Here is a 19,668-nt window from a genome sequence, read left to right as displayed (position 1 = left end):
TCTATATATGGTTCTGAACATATGATATGATTTTTATTAATAAACTTGTCGTCTTACAATATAAAAATTAAAGAAATTTGCACTGATGTAATTACAAGCGTAAACTTCCCTAAAGTAGACAGGGCCACTGTTTTCAATTATTTTCTACCTTTACTAACAGAAACTTAAGTACAGACCCTCGGACCCAGAAATACGTTTGTGCCCAAGGTGCAAGTACTCATGTTCATAAGAAGCAATGGTTTTAGTGGTGTGGCTCTTTACCAGCTAAGAGATTCCACTACAAGACAGTTCTGTTGAAGAATGTCTAAAAACCTCATCCGTATTGGTGGCTACAGGAACACTGCTTCCATTATGCTCTCTATTAGTAGAGACAGTTTATTGAGGTTATTCTTTGTGCATCCGTAGCTGCTGCACAGCTCAGTGAGCGCAAGCAGTAGAGGCTGAGGTAACACAATTCAAAGGAATTCAGTAACAAGAACATATTTCATTTATTCCTACTGCAGCTGGGTACACACCATTCTTTCATGTTTTAACTCAAAACGTGTAATATGTATTACATGTCTGCAGAAACATTTTGATCAGCCATGCTATAAGAGTTCTCAGACCCAAGAGAGTATAAGACTTCTCTTGTGCCCTTATCACAGACTAAGGCCAGAATTGGACCATCATGATCATTCAGTCTGACCTCCTGAAGGCCATACGTCATGTAACAGACCCAGAATCCCTAGCTAAGTTACTAAAATCCTCAAATGATGATTTTAAAAAGACTTCTAAGTTACTGAAAATTTGTATGCACACTATTTTCAATCTGCAAGTGACCCACCCCCATGCCACAGAGGGAGGCAAACAACATCCAGGTCCTCTGACAATCTGACCCAGGGGGCAATTCCTTACAGAACCCAAATATGGCAACCAGCTAGATCCTGGGCAGGTGAGCAAGATCAATCAGCCAGTCACCACTATGTTGCATTCAAGAGCAATGACAGCAAGTACAATAAGCCAATCCCTGTGCTCAGCTAAAGTTCAGGGAAGTAGTACTGGGGTTATAGCAGCCTCGCAAGAGTTGTGGAAAATCTATTCTGCAGCCCTTGATCAAGATGACAGATGACAACAAAAATACCAAATGGTATTTTACTCATCCATCAGCAACACTCACTCTTGTCAAGGAGAACTTTTTAAGGCTGCAGTTATAGAAGAAATATCTTTCAGTGAAACTTGGACATGGATCCTCACTGCCTCATGCAAGCTCCTGAAGCACCTTCAACTTGCCCTTGCTTCACTGAGATTCAACAGCACTCAGAAAAGACAGCTACCTGTTCTTGAAGTGGCTGCTCACATCCATTTCACATTAGATGGGTGCGCTCGCCACATTCATCAGTGTCAGAAGTTTTTCCCTCAGCACCACCAGTAGCTCTGGCACCCATGTGGCCCAGTGTAAAGGGTGCCACCTGCTTCTCAGTTACTTCTTGCTGGGAATTCCAAGTCTGGGGAAGAATGGAGATGACCAACACATGTCGCTGAACACCAGTTGCAGACAGATAACTGTCTTTTCTTCTTTGACTGATTGTTCATGTCCATTCTGCATTACAGGACTCCGAGCAGTACCCTCAGCGGTGGGAAGGAGTTCCCAGCCACAAACATTGTAGCACAGCTCTGCCAAACCCAGTCTCATCTCTGGCCTGCTGGATTACAACATAACAAATGTGGGCGTGTGGACTGAACAACACATCATTGGGCAATGGATTTCCTGGACTGGGAAGGACGCTGAAGATGCTGGCACTGTAGTTAAATGGGCTTGGATGATTTTCAATGGCAGTGGGACCTTCCCCAGTTCGTTACAGCTCCTTATTCAAGCAGTGATCCAACTGGCAGCCCTCTATGAGGAAAATCACGAGGCCCGTCATCCTATCCACTGTAGCAATGGCTTGATTTGCAGAAAGGCGTGGTGGATTCCAGGTAAAAATGCCCAGGCCCTCTAAGCATGAAGGATATGCAAAAGCCTCTCCTCTGCTATTATGTGCAGCTTTGGACAGAACAGAGGCAGGAACACATCCTGGCTCACATGGAAGGAGAGCACCAACTCTGTCAGGAAGGGAATCAGACCACGAGGCAGACAACGAAGGATCACTTTTATTAATATTGCGCTAGGAGATGGAAGAAGGCAGCTAAAGCGTCTAGCCCTCACCCATTCCCAACTGAAAGATCCCGCTCATGGCAGCGAGACTGATTCAGCTAGTTGAGGGCATAGCAGCCCTGTGTGCTTTGAAACCCTTACCCAGCGACCCCACCACAAGAGTAGCGTCACCTTAGCTACTCTTAAGGAAACACAGAGACCAGAGTGGTTAGAGAAGGTACACAGTAGGTGTCGGGCTCGCCCCGGCACCGCAGATCGGAATTCTTCTAGCAGTTTCCTCTGGATCGCGCATGCGCCGATGCGCACCGCTCCCTCGCGCGCCCTCAGTCATGTGCGCGATCCGGTCCCCGCCAGTTCCTTGACCAACCGCCCCGGATGCTCCTGAAAAACACCGGACAGAGATCCAAAGCGGGAAGGACAGGCGGGTAGTGGAGCACCCATGGGGACACATCTTGAAGAACCATCGTTACTACAAGTGAGTAACTTCTTTCTTCTTCGAGTGGTCCCCGTGGGTGCTCCACAGTAGGTGACTACCCAGCAGTAACCACAAGTAAGGAGGTGGGTACTCGATTCATGTGCAGCTTGCCCTTGAGAGGACTGCTGGTCGACAGACGGGTATCCTCATTGAGCACCCGATGCAGGGCATAATGCTTGGCAAAGGTGTCATAAGATGACCAAGTCGCCGCTCTGCAAATGTTTTTCAACGCGATTCCCTTGAAGAAGGCCGTTGATGCTGCCGCCGCTCTGGTGGAGTGAGCCCTGGGCGGAGCTAGCAGAGGGGTCTTTTGGAGCTCGTAGCACAGTTTTATGCAGGACACAATGTGATTTGAAATTCTCTGGGAAGAGAAGCCTTCCCCTTTCGACCTGGGAGTGAGAGACACCAGAAGCCTGTCCGTTTTCTGGAAGGGCTTAGGTCCGTCTACGTAAAAGGCCAACGCCCTCCTCACATCTAGGAGATGCAGGCGTGCCTCCTTGCTGGAGCTGTGAGACCTTGGGTAAAACGAGGGTAATACTATTGGTTCGTTAATGTGGAACTCCGAGGAAACTTTTGGAACGAAGGCTGGGTGTAACCGTAAGATCACCGCCTCCTTTGAGATACTGTGCAGGGCGGCGTTGCCATCACTGCTGTGAGCTCGCTCACCCTGCGGGCTGATGTAATCGCAAGAAGGAAGATCGTTTTCATGGTAAGTAGTCAGAGGGGTACCGTGGCTAATGGTTCAAAGGGTGGTCCTGATAGCGTGTGGAGTACCAAGTCCAAACTCCATGACAGTGGTAGAGGTTTTCGAGCGGGGTACAGGTTTACCCGCCCCTTCAGGAACCTTGTGATGATAGGATGGGCGAATATGGTGGGCCCTTCCTCTTTGTGCCGAAAAGCTGATATAGCTGTGAGGTGGACCTTTAGCAAGGATAGAGAGAGCCCGTCTCGTTTGAGGTCCAGCAGGTATTCCAGAATTACAGTTATAGGGACGTCAAGAGGAGCTAACTGCTTGGAAGAGCACCAAGCGGTAAATCGTGTCCATTTCTGTTCGTAAGTCCTCCTGGTGGAGGTCCTTCGGCTACACTCTAAGACTTGTCTTACCCCCTCTGTACACGTGCTCTCTAAGGCGCTGAGCCATGGATTAACCATGCTTGTAGGTGGAGTCCCTGAGGGTACGGGTGCACTATGGACCCCTGAGCCTGCGTGAGTGAGTCTGGCGCTACCGGTAGGGGGAGTGGTGGATGATCCGACATGCGCAGAAGCAGGGGAAACCATTGTTGTCGGTCCCAGGTTGGAACTATGAGTATCATGTGAGCTCTCTCCCTTCTGGCTTTCTGCAGAACCTTGTGGATAAGTGTTGTGGGGGGGAAACACGTAGAGTAGAGGGCCCTTCCATGAGATCATGAAGGCGTCCCCCAGGGACCCCCGCCCTATTCCTGCTCTGGAGCAGTACTGAGGGCATTTCTTGTTGCGTTGTAGTAGTAGGCATCCTTCAGTCTGCAGAGACTATGGATTGCGCCCTTTAGTTTAAATTGAGGACTTCATTTACAGCGTCTACTGCGACTATGAAGACCCACACGAGAGTGACAGTCTTTGCTGCATCTCTTGCAGATGTGGTGGGTGTCTGGCAAGTCCTTAGTGTGCTTTCTGCGCGCTCGCTTCTCCTCTGCTAGCTGTCTGATCCTCATCTCGCCCTTCTGAAGGCCCTTGTGTAACCCCTGTCTCCATCTGCCGCAGTTGTCTGCTTGTTGCGTTGGGTGGCAAACAAATCGACTTGGGGAAACCCCCAGCTGCGAAATATGCATCGTAGCAGGTCGGAGCAGATCTGCCACTCATGCATGAGTGCAAAGCGCCTGCTCAGTTGATCTGCCTTCACATTGTGGGCGCCGGGCAAGTACGAGGCTTTCAACGTTATGTTGTTGGCAATGCACCAGTTCCACAAATCGGACTGCTTCTGCGCGTAGCGCACGGGATTGTGCTCCTCCTTGTCGATTGATGTAAAACATGGTGGAGGTATTGTCGGTATTGATCCCGACTACTTTGCCGTGCAGGTATTTCCGAAAATGTCTGCACGCATTGAACACTGCTCTGAGCTCCAGTATGTTTATGTGCAGTGTCTGTTCCACGGGGGACCATAGCCCTTGCATCACCTTGCTGCCAATGTGCGCTCCCCATCCTATGTGGGAGGCGTCAGTTGCAAGAAAAATAGACATTTGTGGTTGTTGGAGGGGACTCCCACTAGCAGGTTCTTGGGATCTGGCCACCATGCTAGTGACTTCCGTACCTCCGTCGTGGGCGATACCACCCTGTGGATAGTATGGGCTGCCGGTCTGTAAACGCTCGCCAGCCAATGTTGCAGGCTTCGCATGTGTAACCTGGCATTCTGTACCACAAACGTGGCGGCTGCCATGTGGCCCAACCGTTGCAGGCATGTTAGGATCGGCACCACGGGGCTGTACATCATGACTTGTACCAAGGATGTGATGGTGTGGAAGCGGGCGTCGGGCAGGTATACTCTTAATGCAATAGAGTTTATGCGCGCCCCTATGAATTCTATATCTTGCGTGGGTTCGGTCTTTGACTTTGTGAGGTTAATAACCAGGCCCAGCGAATTAAACGTGTTCGCGGTGACGCGTATCATGCGTAGGACCTCTGCCTTTGAGGCCCCTTTCAGTAGGCAATTGTCCAGATATGGAAAAGTAAACACGCCCCACCTGTGCAGGTAAGCTGATACTACTGCCAGGGTTTTGGTAAAGACTCTGGGTGCCGAGGATAGGCCGAACGGAAGAACCCTGTATTGGAAATGCTCCCCGCCGACCGTGAAGCGGAGGAAGCATCTGTGTGCCAGGTGGATTGTTATATGAAAGTAAGCGTCTTGTAAGTCGAGGGCTGCAAACCAGTCTCCATCATCCAGTGCCGTAAGTATGGAGGCAACTGTAATCATCCGGAAGCACTGCTTGCGCAAGTATCGGTTGAGGCTCCGTAGGTCCAAAATCGGCCTCCAGCCTCCTGTTTTCTTCTCTGTTAGGAAGTATCGTGAGTAAAAGCCTTTTCCTTGGAATTGTTCCGGTACTCTTTATACCGCCCCTATGAACATGAGGTGATCTACCTCCTGCTTCAGCCTTGCCTCGTGAGAAGGGTCCCTGAGAAGAGGCCGGGTGGGAGGTTTCGTCGGTGGTAGTGACTGGAAGGGGATCATGTAACCCATGGCTATAATTTCCAGCACCCCAGGGGTCAGTCCTGGGACTGATCCTGTTCAACTTGTTCATCAATGATCTAGAAAATGAGGTAAGCAGTGAGGTGGCAAAGTTTGCAGATGACACCAAGTTGCTCAGGACAGTCAAAACCAAAAGGGATTGTGAAGAACTACAAAAAGATCTCAGCAAACTGAGTGATTGGGCAGCAAAATGGCAAATGAAATTTAATGTGGGTAAGTGTAAGGTAATGCACATTAGAAAAAATAACCCAAATTACACGTACAACATGATGGGGTCAAATTTAGCTATGACAGATCAGGAAAGGAATCTTGGAGTTATAGTGGATAGTCCTCTGAAGACATCCACGCAGTGTGCAGCGGCAGTTAGTAAAGCAAATAGGATGTTAGGAATTATTAAAAAAGGGATAGATAATAAGACAAAAGATATCATACTTCCCCTATATAAAACTATGGTACCCCCACATCTTGAGTACTGTGTGCAGATGTGGTCTCCTCACCTCAAAAATGATATATTGGCATTAGAAAAGGTTCAGAAAAGGGCGACTAAGATGATTAGGGGTTTGGAACAGGTCCCATATGAGGAGAGGCTAGAGAGACTGGGACTTTTCAGTCTGGAAAAGAGGCGATTGAGGGGCGATATGATAGAGGTATATAAAATCATGAATGGTGTGGAGAAAGTGAACATAGAAAAATTATTTACCTTTTCCCATAATACAAGAACTAGGGGACACCAAATGAAATTGATGGGTAGTAGGTTCAAAACTAACAAAAGGAAATTTTTCTTCACACAGAGCACAGTCAACCTGTGGAACTCCTTGCCGGAGGAGGCTGTGAAGGCCAGGACTCTATTAGGGTTTAAAAAAGAGCTCGATAAATTTTTGCAGGTTAGGTCCATAAATGGCTATTAGCCAGGGGTAAAGTATGGTGCCCTAGCCTTCAGTACAAGGGCAGGAGATGGATGGCAGGAGATAAATCACTTGATCATTGTCTTCTGTTCTCCTTCTCTGGGGCACCCGGCATTGGCCACTGTCGGCAGATGGGATACTGGGCTGGATGGACCTTTGGTCTGACCCAGTATGGCCATTCTTATGTTCTTATTTGTCTGTTGTGATGTTTTGCCATTGGAAGTAGAACGGTTTGAGGCAATGATGGAATATGAGGTGAGAGTGGCATTGAGAGATGGTGTTGATAGTGCAGTCCTCGACATACCCGTCAAACTTGCTGCCTCCGGGCTTGCCCCAAGGTTGTGCGACTTTGTTGAGAACGTCGCCTGGGAGCCCTGTACTGTCGCTGCTGTTGATGGCACCCTTGGTCATAGCCTCACTGATATTGTGCACGTTGTGGTTGGTAAGCACAGAGCCTTTGCTGAGGATAGAATTTCTTCTCCTTCTATGGAGGAGTGTAGATACCCAAGGTCTGAAGTGTGGCCGTCGAATCTTGCTAGAGTGGAGGATCAAGTCAGTCGATTCTGCAAACAACTTTTGCTTGTCGAAGGGAAGATCTGCGATCTTCGCCTGTAGATCTCTGGGGATACCAGATGTATGGAGCCAGGATTCCCTACGCATTACCACTGCTGAGGCTGTTGAGCGTGCCACTGTGTCCGCCACGTCCAGGGCAATCTGGACTCCCGTTCGCAAGGCCGCATAGCCCTCCTGGACGATCGCCTTCAACACTGGCTTCTTGTCCTCCAGGAGGGAATCCATGAGAGAGGTAAGTCTAGAGTAATTGTCAAAGTTATGGTTTGATAAATGTGCCGTGTAGTTTGCCATTCTCAGTAATAAGGTAGAGGAGGAGTAGACCTTTCTGCCGAACAGTTCTAATTTCTTAGCATCTTTATCTGACCCCCCTGATTTATACTGAGGCGTCTGACCTCTGTTGGGACAATTCGACCACCAAAGAATTGGGCTGTGGGTGGCTAAACAGGACTTCCATGCCCTTGGCTGGGACGAAGTATTTCTTATCCACCCTTTTATTCGTAGGCGGGACAAAGACCGGAGTCTGCCATATGTTAGTGGCTGATTCCATAATGGCTTTGTTCAGTGGAATAGCGATTTTAGATGAAGCTGGGGGTCTCAAATTTTTCAGGAGTTTATGATGCTTCTCCTGCACCTCTGCTATTTGAATGTCCTGCGTGTATGCTACTCTTTTGAACAGCTCTTGGAATTGTTTAAGGTCATCCGGAGGGGAGATGTCCCTGGGAACAACTGCCTAATCTGGGGAGGATGAGGAGGAGCCGCCACTAGGATAAACCTCCCCCAACTCCTCTGGTTCCTGAGTTCGCTGGTATGTTTGCTCCTTCATGGGCTGTGAAGGAAAGTCTCGGGACTCTGGACCTATTTCCCCCTGGGACAACTGCGTTCCTCTCCCAGAGCGAGAGTGTATATGGGGGTGTTGGTGAGGAGTGGGTGGGGATCCTGGATCTAGACCTCCAATGTCGGTGTTCAGTATGATGAGGACGGCCATAACAACATGGACAAGGGCCCGATGATGGAGACCTGGGCCACGATCCAAGTGTGTACCTATGATGTCTGGGAGAGCGGGATCTCCGTGACAACATTGATAATGGTGAAGCTGGTGTGTGATAGTACTCGTAGGGATCCATGCCCGAAAAGGGTGAAGGGGGCCTGAGCCAAGGCGAAGGTGGTTGGAGGAACGGAGAGGGGGGTCTGAAACAGGCCGATGGAGTTACCGCCCGGCGACGCAGCATGTGTATCTCGGGGGGGGGGGGGGGGGGCGCTGGGTGATAATGGCATCGCAGCCATGTCCGGAGATGGACTGAGGTGCCGGGTTTTGGCCCTAGCTTTCCCCCGCCCCTGCAGGGTGGGCGCCGTCCCCTCCTGTGCCGGGGATCTCGGCCCCGGTGTCAGTGCCGCTCTCAGTGCTGTCATATGCGGTGCCGCGCAGGTAGCTTCCTCCGGTGCCGTTTGGCCCCATGCTGGGTGCCCCTGCGCCGTCGGCGCCGTGAGAGCCGGTGCCGCGTGAGGCGGCACTGCCGATTCCGGCGCTTGCCGTGCTGGCACCTGCGGCGCCCTCGGTGCTGACTGTTGAATAGTCGGAGGCCTGGCCCCGGCCACATGCGCAACCATGCTGCCGCTTTCATCAGCCCGTGGTTCAGGGCTCTGTGTTCCACTTGTCCTGCTCGCTGAAACCGCCGGCAAGGATCGAGCCGGGGAGAGTTTCTTCTTCTTTTGCACAGAAGGGGTCAAAGAAGCCGCCTTCCTTTTGTGTGACCCAGAGGGCCCTTCTGTGTGAGGCTTCTCCGGTGGCTCAGACTGAAGGGCCTTATCAAACAAGATCATGTTGAGCCTCATCTCTCTGTCCTTCCTGGCCCTGGCTGTAAGCTTAGCACAGTGCGAACACTTCTGGGTAACATGGGACTCCCCCAGGCAACGAATGCACTTACTATGCCCATCAGAGGCCAGCACAGCCTCGCAGCATGACTCACACTTAAACCCCAAGGAAGACATCCCAGCGAGTCTTTACTGTTAATAGGGCACTTAGCCGCTAATCACTGCGTTCTTCAAACGAACAACATTTACGGCCTTTAGGGGAACGGACGGCTTAACCAGCCCTCTTCGTCTGCTCCTCTCCCCTCCATTCCTCTTCTCTCTTACTATTTTATTTTTTTTTCCACCTTTTATTTTTTTGTATAATGGTAAAAACAACAAGCTAACAAGTAGAATTAACTGTCTTATCTGTCTCAGGCGTTAGAGCCGGTGCGGATTCCGTCTGCAGCCGTTGGCGGTTGAGAAGGAACTGGCGGGGACCGGATCGTGTACATGACCGAGGGCGTGCGAGGGAGCAGTGCTCATCGGCGCTTGCGCAATCCAGAGGAAACTGCTAGAAGAATTCAGATCTGCGGCGCCGGGGCGAGCCCGACACCTACTGTGGAGCACCCACGGGGACCACTCAAAGAAGAATCCTAAGTTCCTCCTCATTGGCACTACATACTTGCTCTATGAATCTCATCATTGTTATTGTAACTAATATTCTTCTATTATCCCTCCACCACTCAAGAGATTCTTAGTTTTTCAAGTTATTTGAGAACTAAGAGTTTTTTCTGAATCTGCTCAGACCTGTTACTCTAGCACAGGGATGGGCAATAATTTTGATGGGGGGATTGGGGGCGCATGGAGCACTCCAAAAACGTGGGACGTAGCCAAGGGCTGCACTCTTCCACGATATTAAGAGAGGAGGTGCGGGATCTGGGATGGAGGTTGCAGGACCTCAGGGTAGGGGACTGGGTCTGGAAGGGAGTTGTATCCTGGGGCAGGGCACTGGGATATGGGGGGCGAGGGTGGATCAGATGCAGGTAAGATCTCTGATCTGGAGAGGTGTAGGAGGGGGTTCAGGATCTGGGAGGGGTTTGTGAGCTGGGACAGGGGTGCAGTGCCAGGTGCTTACCATAGGCAGCTCCCGGCCGGCACCCCAGTGGGACCCTCGGGCAAGCTCTCTGCCTGAAACGCCCCCGCATGCTGCTCAAGGGAGCCAACTGCAGAGGGCATCTGCTCACTGTGCATCGTAGGGAGGGGGACGCACGCTGTCTGCACCGCAAGTACAGCCCAGGCAGCTGCCATTGGTGGAAACCAGCCAATGGGAGCTGGAAGATTATGCTGGGGGCAGGGGCAGCTCATGAAGCACCCCCACCTAAGGCATGTAGTGTGCAGAGATCGCATGCCCCACAGCCAGCCACTTTGAGCGGAGAGGGCACAGCAGGCCTCCCGCTGGGTTGTGGGATGCTGGGCGGCTAGATCTGGCCCACAGGCTGTACTTTGCCCAACCCTGCTGGAGCAGCTTCAGAGAACCTTGGTTATCAGCCACTCACCAGCCAGCGGTGGGGCGGGGCAGGGCGGGGTGTGGGGGAGCACTCAACACATCCTTACAGCTTAACTCCTTCCTGCTTGTGCTGTAGCCAGAGGACAGGAGGCGACTTGACTATGTCAGTGGGCAGCAGCTTGGAGGTGTTAGCTGTCTTTCCACAAACAGCTTGGAGCCAGAGGAAGAGGGAGGAGGTAACCTCTGGAAAAAAAAACAGTGGTGTCCAAAAGAAATTTCACAATCACCACAGCCATCCACTCCCCCCAGCCAGGCACCGCCTCCCCAAGCCAGGCTGCTGCCCCCCCAGAGATTAGTCACTAGAGCCACCACCACGCCTACACCTGGAGCCCATGGCTCAGAGCCGCAGGAGGAGCCGCCTGTATGGCTGCCACCATGAGATTGTCCGACCAAGTGGTGGGGCGCATGAGTGGAGCAGGTGGAGGGCAATTCATTTCACCACACCGCGGTTTTGGTCATCCCCATGCCCATCCCCAGGCCCTTGGGCTGAAAGCACCTCCCATCCCTTCCCTTCCACAGAGCACAGAAAATATGAGCATAGTCTCTCTATTTTTGCTGCATGCAGTGTCTGGTCAGCCTGCATGGAACTGCAGCTGAGTGCATTCCCACCTGGGTATAGAGAAACTACACACAAAATAACCATCAGCTTCCCTGCCTAGGACCCCTGAGATGTATCATCCTGCCCTCGTCAAAATTCCCACCAACGGGAACTTACTACTGCTCAATGCGGAGAGGAAATACAACAGCCATTGTCTCTTGAACTAAGATTTCCAAGCATTTCTTTCAAACGCACTGGTTTGGATGAAGCAAAACCAAAGTTATTAACTACAACAGACAGGTGCTAAGAGACTGTAAGGGATTGCAAACAAGTCAAAGCAGATTTCCTAGTAAATAAACAAAACCACAAACTAGAAGGACAGGCTTTGAAGTGACAATCTCTCACCCTGGCTGATGATACAAGCAAGCTTGCAGATTCTGAAAGCACTTGCTTTACAACCGGGGGTGCCTATGTTTTCACATACAGTATAGAAATCCCACCAGCCTCAAGCCAGCACTTCTTCCAGTTCAGTCTTTTGTTCCAAAGGGGATACCATGAGCACTCTTATGTGAGGATTGGAGAATATCACAGGAGGTCACTCCCTGCCTTATATAGCTTTAACATATGGTGAGTAACCCTTTCCAAAACCAGTTCCCAGACCAGGTTATGTAAAAATACAGCCATCCCAAAAGGGAGTCCACAGTCATGTAACCTAGTCACACGTCCTTGCTGAGTCCTAGCACTGTTACCTATAGGCTGTCCAGACCAGTCTCATGAAAGCTTATCAGGCGGCCAATAAGCTTCTCCTTAGACCCAAGGTTTACACTAACGGCCTGTTACCTTGATTAGGCCCTTCAGAGCCAATTACCTAGAATGAAAGCATTTTGCCTAATGGATGTCACTCAGGAGTAACAATATTTGAAATACAAATACACAGTCAATATTCATAACTTCAGATGCAATCATCATACATATGTACACCCAGGATAATCATATTCAGCAAACAACTTTTCCAGGGGCACCTCAGATGGCCCATCTTGTATCAAAAATATGCCATAATTTTATCACAATAATATCCCTGTGAAGAACATGGGGTGCAGTGTCACAGCGGGGACTGAATCAAAGTGTATATGGAGACAGGACAGAGGATGCTGGACATGGCTGGGCAGGTTTGGTGCCAGGAAACAGACTACTGTTTGGCACTAGGAAGGTACGGACCCAGCACACTGAAATTTCCCAGGAATAATTTCTAAAATTAGGGATGGTCCCAGCCAAGTTAGCTATGGTAGATCTGTAGCTCAATTTAGGAGGCATCAGAATGAAAAATATTAAAGTTTATTAATTAATGATTAGCATCCTACTTTGCCCTGAAATGCTAGTTGCATATGCATGTATTCAATTAAGTGTTGTAGCACTTCCATTAGGTTACTGTTACTTGCTGCAGACAAGATAAAAATACAGAGAAGAGCATAATGCTCTCACCTACAATATCAGCACAACCCACCTGCTACCCATGACTGAACACCAACATTTCAGTCTTTCCCAGCTATCACCTCACTTCAGGGACCATTTCAGAACCAAGATTTCTTTTATAAATTGCTCTCCCTCTCGAGTCAAGGATTCCTACTGTTTTAACACAATTGCATGAGTCACCATGAGAACCAACTCAAAACGCCTGCAAAAGTGGGGAAAGAAAGGACCTCTATAAACACTCTTTTGATCTGTGAGAAACAGTTAGCTGTGGAGTTTATGAAAAATGCATTTCCTCTCTCTACTACAATACATGAGGCCAAGGTGACAGCTCTTATTTAAAAGTCAACCCAGGGGCATAACTCTCAGCAGGAGCTAGAATACAACACAGGAAGCCTGGCTAACCACATGTAGCAACTATACAATGCCACCAAAAAGTAGGTCATTATTTATAACAATTTATACTGAATTTCAGGATATAAAGAACAATATGAGACATAGTTCAAATTCTCCACTACAAGCTACTTCTGGAACAGAGCACAAACGTCCAGAATGGAGCCATATTAACATTCTCTCAGAATTTGGCTATGTCTAGCATGAAAACATATTATCCAGGTATTAGACTGGAGACAGAGACCCAAGGCTCCTAGGCTCTTTTACTGATTTTGCTACTGACATACTGCATAACCTGCTGCATCCTGATCCTCAGTTTTTCCATCTGTAAAATGGAGATAAATATTTATGTAAAAGAGGATGGTACGGTTTCTCTCAGTCTGTAAAACTGCTTTCATAACCTTGGACAAAAAGTGCTATGCATGTTATTCTCTTATTTCACTAATGAACAAACTTTAAAGTGAGACCAATACTTTATATAAATTGATGCAAAAATACACGGGCAGTTATGAGCTTGAAGAGAACACGAGGTGTGTCATAGATACAAAAAACTAGATAACTAGCTTGATCATTTCTACTCTTTTAGCCCCACTTTTGTGTCAAGAGTAAAGACCAAGGCCTGGCCTACACTAAAAAATTAGTTTGACTCAGTCATATAGCTCAAAGGTATGAAAAAAATCCACCAATGAATGATGCAGATAACCCAGTCTAGGCCCTGGGGTAGACAGCACTCCATCAACCTAGTTACTGTCTCTCAGGGAAGCGTATTATCTAGCCTATGGTCAGAGCTATCCTGTCCATAGGGTGGTTCAGTGGGCACTGCACTTTGAGTGTGAGGAACTCAAAAAAGTGCAAGACCAAGGGCAGCCTTTGGGATTAGTGGGGGACCTGGTGCCAGCAGCAGAGCGTCAGGGTTACTTCTGCACTCACCAGCACTGGCAGGAAATGAAACGATCCATCCCCAGCCCTTTACACTCCACCAGCTCCCAGAATAACTTGGGGAAGGAGAGAACTTAAGGAAAAGGGAGAAGTGGGAGCAAGGTGGGGGATTATCCCAAACCCCACGCCCCGAAGGGATGGCCCTGCCTATGGAATATCCCCTGTCATCAGTATAGATAGTGTGCAGATGTGACAGTGTGGCATTTTAAGGGTGAATAAGCCCTGAGGGCTCCCCACCAAACAGGATACAATAGCACAATACAGGATACCATTTTAAACCCTGTTTAAAATTTTAGAACAACAAAGATAAAACTGCACTAATCACAGCTTCAGAGTCATGAAATGAGCGGGTTGTACTGGCAGACCCATGCACCAAAAAAGGAGGCAACGTTCTCCTCTCCTTTATTCCGCCACATACCAGCTCTACAGCATAGAAATTTCATTTGTTTTGTTGCCATGTAACAGGCCTACACAAAGGAAACTGATTGACTATTAACTATATGCTATTGTGTTCCTCCTGTACCCAGTATAATGGGTCCCTGTTCCTGGTTGGGCCCCAGGCTCTACCATAATTAAAACATTACAAAAGGAACAAGGGAATTGACTGTACACAACATCCTGAAAAATGCACAAAGCAAAATATTTCTTCTCATCTCTCTCATTTATAGGCAACAAAAATTAGAAATGTGATCACTGCCACATCCCTTTAGCCACAGCTGTCATTATACTACAGCTACAATACAGCTCATTAAGTTTCTTTATGGAAAGTACCTGAACCAATCACTAAGGCACTGCAGACAAACACTCTTCTCTGCAAAGCTCTACAGCTTTATCTACACTTGCAAAAAAGTGACAGCAGGATCACAATGCTAGCACTGGGAGAGAGAAAAAAGCACCCCCATGAGGGGTGTCGCACACAGCACTGGGAGCCTGTCTACACGGGCAAGTTATTATGCTGAAACTTGCAGCATACAGCAGGAAAAAGAGGGTAGTGATTTTTCACACCCCCTGAACAAGACAGTTTCAAAACACAGTATCTTGCCAGTGTAGACAAGGCCCACAGAGCAGGTAAGGCTGATGGGTAAGACCTCTTAGGAGGTTTACACTCCTTCCACCCAAGGAATGATCACTGATCTTGTTGTGTGGGCTGTAACCTTCTTTGATAGAGTTTCATCTTTTGGGTTCTCAGTCCCTACTATGTAAAATTTATCTACCTAATTACTGAAGATTGCTTAGAGATAAAGGAAATTAAACTTTCCATTTATCTTAAGTGTTTCTACTCCACATAAACCATTTTAAAAATCTACTTATGAATATCTAGTCTATGTCATTCTTCTTTCAGATGCTTCAGACAAAATGAAGGTAAAGCACTGATTTCTGATCAGTGGAAAAGCCATATCCGTTCTCTGCACCTCTGCAGAACATGCAGCACTGCTAATCTACAGAAAGAGCTTTTCATTCTTAAAACCGGACGGCAGCTGCAAGCTTTACGTAAAAGGTGACTTTCATGGGAAGGAAGCGAATGGGGTTTCAAAGGGTGAGACTGCTAGAGAGATTTTAATAAGAAGCACAGCTTCTGTGACAGAACATCAACCAACAATTCTGCAGCTTGCAGGAATTTCTTTATGTATGGATGAGATGACGACCCCATGATGAAGCCTAAGTACCTAAGAGTGCAACTCTGAGTGAGTTTGGTCCTCTAGTGTGTCAGTGGCAGGATTCCTCCTTCTCCATCCTTGGGAAGCCAATCTGCCTCACTATGTCGCTCATCGGGGGGAGCAAGCAGCATCTTCACGAGCCAAAGGCTTGAGTCCATAATCAGGGATTGAGCAAACACCAGGGTTCAGTAGCCCCAGGCCCTTAGTCAGGGTGAGGCACTCAAACATCTAGATGCTCAGTTTGTACTGAGGCTAAGCAGAAAATAGTTTGTTAGGCCCAGCCTCTGTTCAGGGTGGGAAGTGAAGAGAAGGCTTCTGACATATGAGGGAGAGCCTGCCAGCCACTCATGGATTAGCATGGAAGGGAGGCTGCAGGGCCATCCACTCAACTGCACCCCAGCACAGGCCCTAGGATCTCAGAGTGGTTTGTCAGCAGGGACCCTGACTGCAAAATGCTGATTTACTCAGTGGTATTGTTGCAGCCAGACAAGGGGTCAGCTACCCTGGGTCACTTCCTAACTCCCCCTCTGGGCATACTTGGCTTGGAAGAGGAACATCCTGGTCAGCGATGCAGAGGGCCTGTGTAAGGGCTTGCTGCTCCTCCATGCTCACATCTGTAAGTGGACCTTGTGGTCCTGGCCAGTCCTCAGCTTCCTTTGTGCCTGTCACAGCTTCCCAGCTCCGGAGCCTGCAGGAGGTGTCTGGCTCCTCCAGTGGTTGGGCTCCAACTGAGCTCTCAGACTTGTCTTTTATACTTCCTGTTCCTCCTGCCATCCTCTGGTGGGAGGGGAGGATGCGGGGTGGCTCTGCCCACCAGGGCTCAGTGAGGAGCTCCTTTGCCTCTGGGTCTGTGGGAGGCCAATCCACCTCAATACGGATCCCATTAAAAAAATCTGAGACAAGGCTTGAAACATATCTGCTTTCCATTGATCAGTGAGTGGGAAGCTCTCCCTGGTGTGTGACAGGAGAGGACAATGCCTAAAATCTGCAGAAAGTAAGGGTTTAAATTTTCATTTTAAAACATGTAAGTCCCAACCCTAAACACAGATGAAATCTTTCCGAGCATGACCAGAGACAGAATTAATTTCACTGAGTCTGCAGGCAGACAGAGCCAGAACTGCTGTTCCTGCTCAGAGCTTCCCAAAATGGCAGAACAGTGATTGCTGCTACAGGATTCGGAATAGCAGTAGTCTTGTTAATTTCAATCTCCTGCTGTTCAGAAACACTCCAATTCCCAGCCTAGCTGGCCACTGCAGGAAAGAGGTGAACCCCAAAACCAGCTTGGAGTAAAGAGCACTAGAGTCCCTACCCACAGCAGCTGGTCTCAACAAATTGTCTTCTAATAAGTGCTATATTCAGAAACTTGGTAATCTCTGTTCAGAAAAGGACAAAAGAGGGATGAACTGGAGCTTGACTAATGAGTTGGGTTTTTTGTTTGTTTGTTTTGGTTTTGGTCTCTACTTGGATTTATGGGAGGACTCTGAGGCACTTACTAGAATATTTTTTTCTTAGAAAGAACCTCAGGAACATCAAAATCACTTTGATCTACTTATTTTTAGATTTGGGTTTCTTTGATCCTGGGATGTGTCACCTTTTGGGTTTTGGAGTTCTCTTCATGTTGGAGGTTCAGAGCAGGAGGAGGAAGGAACAGCAGCTGGACGAGAAGTCTCACAAAGTAGGTACAATAATAGGCTGGCCTCAGGAGGGCAGGACGGTCTGAGCATTTTGCTTCACAATATACAAATGTTCTGTAGTGTGTTGGGAGAGAAACAGATCAGATTTCTCCAACTCCAGGGTACAAAGCCTGATTGCCTCCATAATGGGAGATGTAAGCAGGTTTAGTACCTCAGTTGAGCAGGAGGGAGGGAAAAACAGATGGAAGTGCCACTGAATTGACAAAAATGCCCAAATGTTGCCAGAGGAGAGGGAGTTGGAGTCACTAACCCCTTGAAAGCAAGTAAGTATCTCACAGTGCCTACAGCACAACCTGCCCCTTGCTGTTCCCCCTCTAGGGGATGAAGCTGCCAGCTGTGGCATTAAGGAGGACAACATTCACAATGAAGGATAAAGTGGCTGGCTGAATCTGCCGGGCTAGCTAGGTGGAGGTCCTGGCAGAGGCAGAGGCAGACTCCTCTCTGGATTCAGCAGGTACTTGGCATCTTGGGCAGCCAACGGCCACCCGATGAAGGCTGCTTTCCTGGAGGGCCAGCGGTCATTGCTTCTTCCCTGTTTCTTCTCCACGCTCTCCCTCTGTACAAGACAGCAGGGCGCAGAAGCAGACATTGCACTTCCTCCTCCGCTTCCTCGCTGTCGCTGTGTGCAGCGTCCTGCGCTCAGGATTTTCCTTGCCTGATGCGTTTTCTAACCGGAGTCCGTTCAGGAGCCACACTCGCCTTCCTCACTCCCCAAGCTCTAAAGAGCAACAGGCTCCACCGGTGCTTTACTGCTGCTCGGAGGCACCGCATCATTCATTGCAACATGCTCAACGCTCAGCCACGTAGCTGCCAGGCCTCATTCTAACCCTTACCGCGAGAGGGATCGCTCGCCCATCTTACGGTTCACCAATGCAGAAACACAAAACAACAAATCCACACGAGTCCTCTCAGAAGGCCTCGTCCTTCCACCCCAGAGCAATCTTAACACTGGAGAACGTGATCTTAGAATTGCCAGATAAGGCCTTTTAAGGCTATTTCCCTTATTCTCCACTCTAACCCAGGCAGTACACTGCCAGACAATTACAGCCCACCTTACCTATCAAATTGTACTGCAGCTTAGGGCCCGATCCTGCAAATATACAGAGCTTTGCATAATCCCATTCAACTCAGACATCTCACTCATATATACACAGTCACATGTTTAAGTTTCTGGAGAATTGTATAAGAACCTGTAATTTGTCAATTAAGCACGATGCACATTTACACTACCTGATAAACAATAACTAGAGTGTCTTTTGATCTCCAACAGTGTCAGTTTCACATACATATCAGAGACATTTAGAAGAGACAGAGAACATGAGTAATTTTTTACAGAAATTCTGAATTGACTGTCTGGACAAAACAGGACTTTCTGATGAGCTGGTTTTCTTATTGTTATACATAAATTCCACTTCATAACAGCAGCAAGCCCCTGAGGGAAGAGCACGTCAGGGCGTTTATGGCAGTTCTCAGGTAGTTAAGCAGACTTGACCTTCAGCCACATGCCTTATCACAATGCTGGAGGTGATGTATAATTGCCCAGCGATTTACTGTCTGGGGTGCCTTACTGTTTAATGATAGGGTGAAGAACAGTCAACCAGACCAGGCATCTGATTGGTGCCATGTGGGTACACGCTTTGTAATGAGTCTGAAGGAGCCAGTCCCCTAGTGCAGGGGTTCTCAACTGGGGCATGCATACCCTTGGGGGTATGCAGAGAACTTCCAAGGTTATGTCAACTCACCTAGTGACAGAGAGATAGTCACGTGAGTCTGTATTCTATCAAAACAAAACAGCAGTCATCTAGCACTTTCAAGTCTAACAAAATACTTTATTAGGTGATGAGCTTTCATGGGCAGACTCACTTCTTCAGATCCTCACCATAAAGACTAACAAAATAACTTATTAGGTGAGGATCTGAAGTAGTGGGTCTGACCCACAAAAGCTCATCACCTAATAAAGTATTTTGTTAGTCTTGAAAGTGCTAGATGACTGCTGTTTTGTTTCAACTCATCTAGATAGTTTTACCACAGGCTACATAAAAGCACTAACTAAGTCAGCACAAACTAAAATATCATACCGATAATGACTTGTTTATACTGCTCTATATATCACCCACTGAAATGTATGTACAATATTTATCTTTAAATTGGATTTTATAATTATAGGGTAGTGAGACAATAAGCACATTCTCAGTAATAGCATGCTGTGACACTTTTGTATTTTGAAGTCTGATTGTGCAAGAAAGTAGATTTCAAGACAAATCATGCTAGTGAGAGAAGAACTGCATTCTGGAAAGCGTGAGAATTGCTC

General features: G+C 48.2%; 1 protein-coding gene across 5 annotated transcripts in view; it reads right to left on the bottom strand.

The window, feature by feature from the left end:
• Window positions 1-19,668, bottom strand: part of SIL1 (SIL1 nucleotide exchange factor) — a 251,629-nt gene that overhangs the window by 130,875 nt on the left and 101,086 nt on the right. Inside the window, exon 1 of one of the 5 annotated variants that reach the window (XM_075009665.1) lies at window positions 10,713-10,848. The exons of 3 other annotated variants lie outside the window; for them this stretch is intronic. The gene's annotated coding sequence lies outside the window, so the exon portion shown is untranslated. Of the gene's footprint in view, window positions 1-10,654; window positions 10,675-10,712; window positions 10,849-19,668 lie in introns of those variants that run through there. One more of the 5 variants, XM_075009666.1, reaches the window with a different exon arrangement.

The sequence above is a fragment of the Carettochelys insculpta genome, chromosome 15 (assembly GCF_033958435.1).
Source record: "Carettochelys insculpta isolate YL-2023 chromosome 15, ASM3395843v1, whole genome shotgun sequence".
NCBI lineage: Eukaryota > Metazoa > Chordata > Testudines > Carettochelyidae > Carettochelys > Carettochelys insculpta.
This window is presented reverse-complemented; position numbering and strand designations above follow the sequence as displayed.